This window comes from Schistocerca serialis, chromosome 4, assembly GCF_023864345.2.
Source record: "Schistocerca serialis cubense isolate TAMUIC-IGC-003099 chromosome 4, iqSchSeri2.2, whole genome shotgun sequence".
Lineage (NCBI taxonomy): Eukaryota > Metazoa > Arthropoda > Insecta > Orthoptera > Acrididae > Schistocerca > Schistocerca serialis.
Genome location: NC_064641.1, coordinates 813,384,627 through 813,397,025, shown reverse-complemented (window position 1 = coordinate 813,397,025; position 12,399 = coordinate 813,384,627).

Below are 12,399 nucleotides of genomic sequence, written 5' to 3'. Positions count from 1 at the left end.
AAATTAATTAACTATGAATTGGTTACAGCCAAAGCTGTCTTCATCCTGTCTGCGCTGCGTCTTTCTTTTTATGGAAAGTAAAATTCATTAGATTTGTAGAAATTATTTTTTCCAAAATTGATTAGCGGGAAGTCTTAATTATTAGATATTTGAAAACAAGTATGATACGATTGTCCTTTCACATTTTTCGAATATTCTGAAATGAATTTTTTACATTCACCACTATGGCTATCGTTATGAGAACGATTTTTGTAAAAACAACATAAATTTTTTATATCTTAACAGGAGTAGCACTACTTTACCAATGTATCAGTATCTTGTTTTCCGATTGGAATTCATTCTAAATCATTCTTATATTAATATTTAGAAATATGTTTTCTACATACACAAGGAATTTGATCTTCATCATAATATTGTATGATACGATTGTCCTTTCACATTTTTCGAATATTCTGAAATGAATTTTTCACATTCACCACTATGGCTATCGTTATGAGAACGATTTTTGTAAAAACAACATAAATTTTTTATATCTTAACAGGAGTAGCACTACTTTACCAATGTATCAGTATCTTGTTTTCCGATTGGAATTCATTCTAAATCATTCTTATATTAATATTTAGAAATATGTTTTCTACATACACAAGGAATTCGATCTTCATCATAATATTTTACATGATATTCATTACACTGTGTCTACACATCTTTCTACATCCATCTTTTATATATTTCTGTGAAGCAAAATTATCAGTTGGCTTTTCAGAATTACAATATTTACAAAGTTCGTATTTGACCTGCTCCATTGAAATAGAAAAAAAATTATAACATTTGTGAATGTATAGTTATTTAATTCTTCAAACTTTTAATACATTTATTTCATTATGCAGTGATGTTGTACATATAATACTAAATAAAGATAAATTAACTGTACAAGCTCCAACTTCTCTTGTAACTTCAGTGTATCCATAAAGCTTCTAATACTTAAAAACTGCAACAATCTATTAATGATTCATATTGACAAGAATAATATTCAGAAGAATGTGAAAGAAAATTGAGAATGAGGACAATCAATTTGGCTTTAGGGGAGTAAGGCTATCAGAGAGGTAATTCTGATGTTGCGGTTGGTAATGAAATCAAGGCTCAAGTTAAATAAGGACGTGTTCAAAGGTGTTATCGACCTGGAAAAAGCGTTCGACAGTGTCAAACTGTGTAAGAAGTTTTATGTTCTGAGAAAAATGTGCGTAAGCTATTGGGAAAGATGGGTAATATACAGAATGTATAAGAGTCAAGAATGGACAGTATGGGTGGATGACCAAGAAAGAAGTACTCGGATTGGAATGGGTGTAAGACAGGGATGTAGTCTTTCCCTCTATCATTCAATCTACACAGTGAAGAAGCAATGACGAGAAGGAAAGAAAGGTTCAAGAATGGAACTAAAATATAAGGAGCAAGCATATTAATAATAACATATATCAGTAATAAGATAAGCTGATGACACTGCGATCCTCATTGAAAGTCAGTGCAGAATATGGACTGAGAATAAATCAGAGAACAACGAAAAGTAGCAGAAATAAGAACAACGAGGAACATACTAATGGCATTGGTGATCACAAAGTACATGAAGTTAAGGAATTCTGCTACCTAGGAAGCGAAATAATCTATGACTGACGAAACAAGGAGGACATAATAAGCCGACTAGGACAGGCCAGAAGAACATTCCAGGGCAAGAGAAATCAACTAGTATCAATCATAGGCCTTAATTTGAGGAAGAATTTTCTGAGATTGAACATTTGGAGCTCATTTGTACGAGATTAAAACATGGACTGTAGGAAAACCGGAAAATGAGTAGGACCATTTGAGATGGGGTGCTACATGAAAATGCTGAAAATTAGATGAATTGAGGAGGCAAGAATAATGACTTTCTCCAGAGGATCGGTTAGGACAGGAATGTACTGAAAACACTGACAATAAGAAAGGACAGGATAGTAGAACATCTTTTAAAACATCACGGAATAGCTTCCATATTACTATGGTACTAGATGGAACTGTAGAGGGTAAAAGCTGTAGAGGAAGACAGAGCTGGGATACATCGAGCAAATACGAGAGATTGAGGGCGTAGGACGCAGGGGTTACTTTGAGGTGGTGGTGATGGTTAGTGTTTAACGTCCCGTCGACAACGAGGTCATTAGAGACGGAGCGCAAGCTCGGGCTAGGGAAGGGTTGGGAAGGAAATCGGCCGTGCCCTTTCAAAGGAACCACCCCGGCATTTGCCCGAAACGATTTAGGGAAATCACGGAAAACCTAAATCAGTATGGCCAGAGACGGGATTGAACCGTCGTCCTCCCGAATGCGAGTCAAGTGTGGTTACTCTGAGGTGAAAGGGTTGGTGCGGAAGGGGAATTTGTATCGGTTCGCATCAAACCAGTCAAAAGACAGATGACTCAATTAAAAAAAAAGAAATGTCCTGTTGCCGCTTTACGAAAACAACTGCATTGTTTTCAGCGTCTCCACGACACACTTTATAAACCCTCCACTGCTAGTGGTGCCACATTCCTTATGCGGGTGTTTAATGCACATTGACAACGAATATTCACATTAATGCGGACTGACAGTGTAGTATGCGATCATCGGATCCGTGTGTACGACCATTTTGTAAACCGTAAGGGAAAATTCAATGCATAGATGTGAAATGGAGCGACCACTTAGATTTAGTACTGTATATGAAGGGGAATGGAAGACATCAGTGTGTTTAAAAGATTCTGCGAACACGCGAAGTATCAGTACAGGAAATCCCATAAAAGACGTTACTGCGACCAGTTTCATTAAGCCAGCGTTTGCAGCTCTTATGAACTATGGATGGGTGCTTACATCGAAGAAATTCAGAGACGCACATAGGAATGTATGTCACACACGAATCCTGGGAAGAAATACGAAGCAGTATTTGAAGAAGGCAGTGTGATCTTCGTGATATGACCATCGTAAATGTCACATAGATAACAAGGGCTACAGCGCTTACCGATACATACAGAAAGCAATTTTTCCCTCGCTCAACACGCGAGGTGGATAGGACAGCGTCGCTTCAGGTACGATGTACCCTCTACCGTGCATTGTACGGTGGTTTGTGGAGTATCTATTCGGATGAAGAGTTTCTGTATTGTAATTTATTTCTATTTGAGTAGCAACCATTAAATACGAACCGCTAAAGTACTGTACATAAGAAGAATATACTGATTACAACTATAGGACAGACAGTCCAGCCAACAGCGCCCGGCGAGCTCGTGTCTGAACAACGTCGACTGCATGAGAATATGGGACTGGAGATTTATGCTCCACTAACACACAATGCCCGAACCTTAACGCTAGGGAAACAGGCGGAGGGAGATGCGTGTGCGTTCCTCTCTAGGGCCGTAAATCCGTTTCATTTCTGCACAGCGCCAACGCTCCATCACCCATTAAAGCTCAGCAGCGCCCGGCACCCACTAGTGCGAAATCCGCATGGCCGCCATCTGCAAGGCTCTCATATCACAACGCTGCGTCCCTGCTGTCACAGCCTAGCACGTCACTCACACACACACACACACACACATACACACAAGCGCGCGCGTGCGCGCGCCTTCACACACACGCTCGTTCACAGTCGAGTCCAGTGTCGCACAGCTGGTCTCGAGTTTATGTTCATCTGCTGTGGTTATTATTCCGTCGATTTACTAAATATCGATGTTGCGTGTTTTATTTCCAGATGTGTACTGAACAAACAAATGAAATCTCAGTAGATCAATAACGTAGGGCTACTATAAAGGAATCATTCGTTTAACAGTTCTATAGTTTTCAAAATTTTTGTGTATTTATATGATTGATGCATGAACAGAACCGTAGACTCACCAAGTTGGAATTGTGCCCACCAGCTGACGTTGCGAGTACAGTGCTTTGACAGAATGGCAGCAACGCAAGCAGGGGCGGTGCCAAGGGGGAGGGGGCTATGGGGGTTACTGCCCCCCACCCTCTCCCGCAATGTAGGACAATATTGCAGTGGATAAAATGACTTCAGAAATCAGCGAATGTCTTACTCCAACAGATTCATGCATTTTTTATAATTATGTAACAATGTAGGTTGCAATGTATTGCAAACACATTTTAACAAAAGAATAAGAGCAGCAAATAACTTACTAGCTAAGCAATAAATATCATTTAACCTAAAATGGGCGTCTTATTATTTACAAACTCATAGTTTTTAACCTGAACTCCAAGACAGTTACCAGAAACCACTTTCAGCAAAACCAAACTTTACCAATTTGTCGGCGGAGGACCCCAACTCTCCTTTCGTTGAGCGATATTCCATTCCCCTAATCCCCTCCCCTCCATTAACTCTATCCCCCCCCCCCCCTCATGACAGACTTATACAATCGCCCCTGAATGCAAGAGAACTGTTTTCGTGTGTTGGAATAGTGGACACGTGTATGCATTACGACAGTGCCGCGAACATTCTAAAGGAACTATCGAAGAGAAACGCTACGTAAACATAGCACTGCCAGCTGGTATTGACAGTTTAAACACACTGTTAACAGAAATGGACTGGTCGACGAAGTGCGCCATATGCAACCGTAGAGAGAACGAGGGAAACTTCCTTACGAAATCCAAAAAATTCTGCTTCCTGCGCTAGCCACGAACTTGGAACACCGCAGCAAACGTTGAGGAAGATTTTCGGACACCCATTGCATATCAAACTGTACCGTCCACTGTATGTGCACCAACTAAAACCGAAAGATTATGGACGGCACCTTCAGTTTTGCTTAACAATACAGGAAGCACTTGAAACGAACGTTTTACTTCCAACCTGATATTCAGTGATGAGGGAAAGGTTAATCGCTACAAAGATGAAACAGCCGAAGTTGCAAATTTAGCTGTTTTTCCGTTATACTGACAAACACAAGTAACTGTTGTACAATCACTCCAAAATGCTATACATTCGTAAAAGGTTAATCGCCACAACGTGAGTGTGTGAGCCCTGAAAATCCTCGCGAAATTGTGATGCATGAGCGAGATTAATCGAAGGCTAATGTTTTCTATGCAGTGAAGCATTGCGCGTTTCTTTGCGTGAGAATACTGTGGGGCGTATCTCTTACCTCGATATGTTGCCGTTGTGGTTGATTTCACAACTGACTGATGATTTCAAGTATTTCAGTTTCAAGGCGGGGCACCGATGGAGCGTCGATTTTCGTTGGATGTGGGTCTATACCCTTGCACCCCACGCCCTGCCCCCCCCCCCTCCGCCCCCCACGCACCCACACACCCTCCCACACACACCCACACACACACACACACACACACACACACACACACACACACACACCACATCATACACCATCCAGATCGCCTTGTGACATCCTCCCTTGAGGGTACATTAAGGGCCATGTATATGTACCCTCACTGTGAAGAACACTGGAACAGATCTGTAATCATGTATTATTTATGTTTAACTCTGTGAATAGTGAGTATCATTGAATAACACCTCCACATGACTGCTACTGCGATGATTGGCAGGATGTTGTTACACAAAGTATGGAACGAACTTGACTATCGCTTGACGTATGTTGAGTGACCTTGTGAGCACTCATATAACATTTGCTGAGAGTAAAATGCAAAGCTGATATGGGGTATAGTTCTACGCTTGCATAAATCGTAACACAACACGTAATTCTTTTGAAAAGATAGATCTCTCAAAACGAACGAATCACGTATTGTAGCGTTGTACATTCCCTTAATAAGTGCTGTGCAAGGCACATGATTCTTCGAGTAACCTAGTGACACAACGTTGCCTTAAATGATTTTTGGCAAGTGTTTTTAAAAATTGGTCACAACAGAATCTAACTTAAATAGACAAACAATACTGGACCTCAACTTGTCATGAGATATCCCTTTTGCTTTTGCAACTGTTGTCAAACTCTGTTGTATGTTAGTAAAGACTTTTGTTGTGTACTTACTCCAATTGGGTTGCGATTGTCCTTTCAGCTTGCCGGCCGAAGTGGCCGTGCGGTTCTAGGCACTGCAGTCTGGATCGGCGGACCACTACGGCCGGAGGTTCGAATCCTGCCTCGGGCATGGATGTGTGTGTTGTCCTTAGGTTACCTAGGTTTAACTAGTTCTAAGTTCTAGGGGAGTAATGACCTCATAAGTTGAGTCCCATAGTGCTCAGAGCCATTTGAACCATTTGAACCTGTCAGCTTCTTTTTGGTCAAAGACTTGAGCGCAGAGAAAACGAAATTCTCTAGAAATTACACAATGACCTGATACCATTTTCCAAAGGCAAACGAAGAGTGGCAACTGGACAAATGCTGTGTCAAAATATGGACAAATGCTGTGTCAAGATGACCGGAGATAGATCTAGTTTTGCAGAAAAAGAGTTAATTGCTTGAAAGTAATCAGGATGACTGAAATAGTTTTGCTCAGTGGTCTGCGGGGAAACTGAAATATTTCGGGGATATATGCAGAGTGTCATGTAAATGAAACGTCAAGATCAAATCACAGCAGATCTCGCAACTTCTCTGCTTTCTCTCGATCTTTATCAACAGTCGCCAAATGGCAGACCGTGCTCCAGCTCCGGACCACGGTATAACGAAAAGTGGACGGCAAACAGTATTTTGAAAATATTTTCAAAAAAATCATTTAAAAAGAATTTTTCTTTATACAACAGTACCACTAAATGTCGCCGTTACCACTTTTAATAATATTTTAAAAGAAGTTGCGTGATTAATTTGCGTTCTTAATGGTTAGTAGAAGATTAAATACACGATCACTATGTTGTGTAACGCAAGAGGGTGCGTTGGACGTCAGAGGCGAAGGGGAGCTAGCTGGCCGGCTGGCACAGCGTTTTGCATGCAGCCACATAGAAGATCAGCATACCCGAAAGCGACACAAGAATTTTATAGGAAATTTAGTAAGTCGCTCTCTGACTATGACAACCTGCGAAGCCTCTTTTAATCGGAGCAAGCATAAGCAAGCATATTCTTTTTGACACAATTTTTGCTTTCGTAACTCTAACGGAAACTTACCGCCGCTTTATGAAACTTAAATGTGAAATGACAATTTTATCTTTCGGGCGGGTGTACACGGCAGCGGTGACCTGTGACTTGTAAGTGGCTCCTTTATGGACGTGGGCATGCACTTTGTTCCAGGCGACGGTATCTTCATATGCAACGAATATAAATAAAACTGACAAATTTTATCGTCACTACGTCAAGAGTCGTTGCGACCTCGTAAGGAGCTGTCATTAGCTTGTCTTGTAATAATAAGAAGCTTATAACGTGTCTCTGCATCGATATGCAGCCTAAAATTCGTAATGATGGTAGTTGAAATAGGAATTTTTTACCGAGTGAACAACATTTTTTACGTTGCGTGATCGGCCTGGTGCTGTTCCAGTTTGCCTCAAACGCAATGAATCTGTTGTCGCTTATGTTAAAAGTGCCGAACATCTCATCAACAGTTCCATAAAAATTTTCATCTGTGTAGCGAACCTCGTCAAAAGAATCTCTAGGCGTAACTACCTTCTCGCAAAAAAAGAAAGAAAGAAAAAAGAAAGCACGGCATTGCAAAAGCACTCTATGAAAGGTCAAGCGAAATCTGTTGAAAAATTGTTGGGCGTGTGGTGGGCTATTTTCAGGCGGAGATAAAAAATAAATTAACGTTGGAAGTGGCAGCTGAACTTTTTGTACAGATAAAGGAAGTTGTTGCAGCAATTCATGGGATTCATAGTCAGCAATAAGCATTACGAAGAGCCGAAATTCTGGCTGCTGACCGGAAAGTAGTTTGTTCGACCTTCTGCATGAGATGCCTTGGCACACCATAGCACTTCATAAATCATGTGACATTTTTGATGAAGAACAGATCTCCACTTTCGTGCGATATTTGGATAATGAAATTAAACCATGTAGGAACAAGTGCTGGTGATAATGCCGTTTAGATAAAAGACTAGCGGGGAGGATTTATTCAAGTCTTTTGATGGCTATAAAAAATCTAACATTAGTTGTAATAAAATGATGTCTCTTTCAACCGACGGAACCCCAACGATTATGGGTAAAGAAAATGAACTAGTAACGAGAATCTAGGATACGAATGTTGTGATACTATCTCATCAGCGCATAATTTACCAGGCAGCCTTCTCAGGAAAACTTAGTACCACTCTGCAATAAGTAATAGATGGCTCGATCAAGATGATTAATTTTATGAACTCTAGTTCTGTTCTTCAGTACAGACAGCACAAAGAGTTTCTACCTGAGTGTGATTCGTCGCATTCTGACTCAATGCAGGACAACAATGTTAGGTGTCTAAGTAAAGATCACATGATTGAAAGTTTTTGTCGAATAAAAGAAAAAGGAACCTCATTCGCAGACAAGGAGGTAGGTAGCATCTGGCGTTCCTAGCAAACGAACGCAATATTATATCTGTGGCCTTCCTGGAAGATATTCCGAAACGTTCAAAAGCGCTCAGTATCGAGCTACAAGGAAATGGGATATTAATACACCATCTGATACGAATACGTTTTCTTTTCATCACAAGCTGGTCTCTTTGAGAAAGAAATACAGTACAAGATAATATTCACTTCCCAATAATTCTTGAATGTAAAAATAAACCTTAAACAGACATTTCAGTATTTTCATCTTTTACGCCTGATCTTAGGAAGGAATTTGCAGCAAGATAAGACTTCGCAGAGATGGAGAAGTTTTCACGATTCTTGAAATCGCCTTCTGAAGTTTCACCTGCGGCACAATGGACTGATGTGGTTGCGAAGTTCTTCCGCCATTCAGATGTCTTACCTCGAAATTGAGAAAATGGATTTGAAGGGAGATGTTTCTTGTAGACGTATAAAACTGCATCCAGCGAAGAACCTAGGAGGAAACATTTCCCAAAAAAGTAATGAAATTTAAAAAATTAGCCATTTACCTGGCTATTATGTGAGGCTCCACATATGTTTGAGTAACGTATGTTTTCCAGTGTCTGCTTTTTGTGGTCTGTTTATCATTGAGCCGGCCGCAGTGCTGCTTTCATCACTCACTGCAGGGGTAGTTTTAGTACAAATATTTTCGCTCATATTGTCACACTGACGATACAGATCGGTTTGAAAATGGACATAAGCCTCTGAAACTAGTCACGATCAAGAAATATGAAAGATACCTCCTAACGCAGCTGATGACGGAACTACAGCCATTTATTTAATTGGTTTTTTTTTAATGAAGTATTTGAGGAACCAGTTTACCTCAATATTAGTGGTCGCCAACTTTGAAGACGCTCTTAGCTTGTCCCTGCATAAGAAAGCTGGCTCATGACCGCAAATGTAGTTTCTTCCATTGATTTTTGAACAGTGTTATGCTTCTGTGAAAGAAAATTAAAATAATATTGGTAAGGAATACGAGTAGCTTCTTTTTGGACCTCGTAAAAAATTTTCAGGCGTGTTCGAACCCCACCTAAAATTAACTGCAGACGTCTGATCTGTATATTCTTAATAAAAAGAGAATACCAACTCATATATAAACATAATACATTATATACGTTCTAAAGAGAACTGGAAAATTAAAGAAAAAGTTCAAAATCAAACGATCTTGTCTTTGCGAAATTATTTGTCTAAATGTATGAAAAAATTACAATTTTAAAGATCTCAAGACTGAGGTGATGCGTAAATAAGTTTGGTATATTTATAAAATTCCGTTACACTATGAGAAAGTTCCTTGTCACTACGAAAGATAAAATGAATTATGTTTGCTCGCTTATGGGTCTTGTTTCAAACAAAAAAAGTGTAGTTTCAGGACACTGAAAACAAGGACCATAGTATTTTATGAATTCACATATTATTGTTTTAATGTAGCGACAGACTTTCTCCTTGTTCTGCATGATTTCCTACTAATTTGTCCTAAGGTTCTCCCAAAAATAATTGCCCATGTCTTACTTTCGTTGATTTCCATTTCGTACTTTATTGGTCCCCTTACTCATTTACGTTCTTCGATAGCAACACTCATTCAAATGCTGCAAACACTTCTTTGCCTAATATCTTACTGTTTGCATTAAAGCCCATGAAATGCTGTGCTGCTGCTGCTGCAGACATTCCGTTGCTTCTCCTCATTTCCATATCAGTATCTGACAGTCATTAGAGCTTTATAACTGATAGACGGTTTCTTGGTGTGTACAAATCAGCTTCTAGTATTTTACGCCTTACCTTGCTTCGGATCATTCAAATGTTCAAATGTGTGTGAAATCTTATGGGACTTAACTGCTGAGGTCATCAGTCCCTAAGCTTACACAATAGTTAACCTAAATTATCCTAAGGACAAACACACACACCCATGCCCGAGGGAGGACTCGAACTTCCACTGGGACCAGCCGCACAGTCCATGACTGCAGTGGCTAAGACCGCTCAGCTAATCCCGCGTGGCTTCGGGTCATTAGCTTCAAAAAGTGTGATTGTAGGTACAAATCCAATTTTCCTTACTGCTGTAGAATGACATGATGGTCAGATACAAAATGTGGTCTACATTGTTTTAATCATAGGGAATCTTAGAAAAAACGTAAGACATTTAATCGATAAAAATAGTTAGGTAACAACGATTTCCAATTTCTTGTATGGCGTTGTTCTTCGGTTTATTGATCGAAGCTTATGACGTCGACTCACAAACTTCATGAAGTAGTGTAGCGCTCAGCTGCCCTGTATCCCAATATGTCCACTTCCAGAGATAACGGTAAATATATCTTATTAGCGTAATACATTCGGTTTCATTCCTTTCTCTAATTATCATCATTACATGTAAGGGTTGTAATTTCATCATACTTAATCTTGTAATTTCCGAGAACTGCGCAATGGTGTAAGTCCTTCTTACCGGGCTATGGGATGTAAAGTTAGTTCGCCTCCACGAGGTGCACCTTGGGTAATGCTAAATGAACTAACACAATTGGCCGCATACCGAACGAAGAATTCCTGCCCCACATCACAGTGAAGCAGAACGACAGACAATGCGCTTTGCAAGATACATACAACGGTCCTTTTAGGGACCAACTGACTAAGGATCTCGGACCATGCATCCGAATCTGCCATTTCAACATTGAGGGAATAAGCTGACCAAAATGTCAAGTATTGCAGGGAATTTTACACAATAACGGCACTGACCAGGTAGCCGTACAGGAAACTCATGCTGAAAATAGAGCCCAACTTGAAGCTAGAGGAAGGATACTGGAATATGATCTACTTGGAGCCACGTATGACAGACACTGTGGCGTTGCAACATGTGTGCGTGGGGACATAGAGGACGCCATCCTAGTTGAAGCTTCCATTGCAGATGATATCCATGAAGTTGTCATCAAAATAGGAGAATTTACAGTAACTAACATCTATAATCCTCCTGCTACTACATGGCCGGCTGAAGTGATAAAGATCCACCCACACCCAAGCGTATATGTTGGGAACTATAATAGTCACCACGAGATGTGAAAATACAGTACGAATGATGGCAATGGAGACAAATGGTTCAAATGGCTCTGAGCACTATGGGACTTATCATCTATGGTCATCAGTCCCCTATAACTTAGAACTACTTAAACCTAACTAACCTAAGGACATCACACAACACCCAGTCATCATGAGGCAGAGAAAATCCCTGACCCCGCCGGGAATCGAACCCGGGAACCCGGGTTCGGGAAGCGAGAGCGCAATGGAGACATGCTGGTCGATTGGTGCGAGGAACCAAATACATATCTGATCTTTGAAGCCAAGGAACGAGGGACATTCAGATCAGACGCATGGAACTGCGACGATAACACGGATCTGTGCTTTGTTTCGAGGGATACAAACGTTTAACAACTGACAGCCTCTAGAAGGGTCCTGACGGACTTTCCTCATAGCCAGCACCGCCCTGTGCTTATTAATATCGGTATATCGATCCCGATAATAAGGTCTTACGCTCGACAAAGGTGGAATTTTACAAAAGCTGACTGGGCAAAATTCTCTGAACAACTTGATTATACCTTGAGCTGGATCCCTCCAACCAGCAAGAGCTATGAGAGGTTTCTGGAGGCGACCATTAGCTCTGCGAAAACAGCGATCCAAAGAGGGTACCGCAAAAAATACATTCCCGGTTGGACTGGGATTTGCGATGACCTGTACGCGGAGTTCCCCAAGAATGGGGACCGGGAAATAGCGGATGAACTATTACATAACATCGACTTTATTAGACGGCAAAATTGGGAGAATATTGTTGAAAATCTAAACTTTTCAAAGTCAAGCCGACAAGCTTGGTCCCTAGTGTGTAAACGTCAAGGCGCAAATCCACATGAACATAGAAAGGACGAAACATCTCCCAACAAGGTTGCATCCCTGGTAGTTTCTGCGTCTAGAGCCCCACGAGATAGAAAGCACAAAAC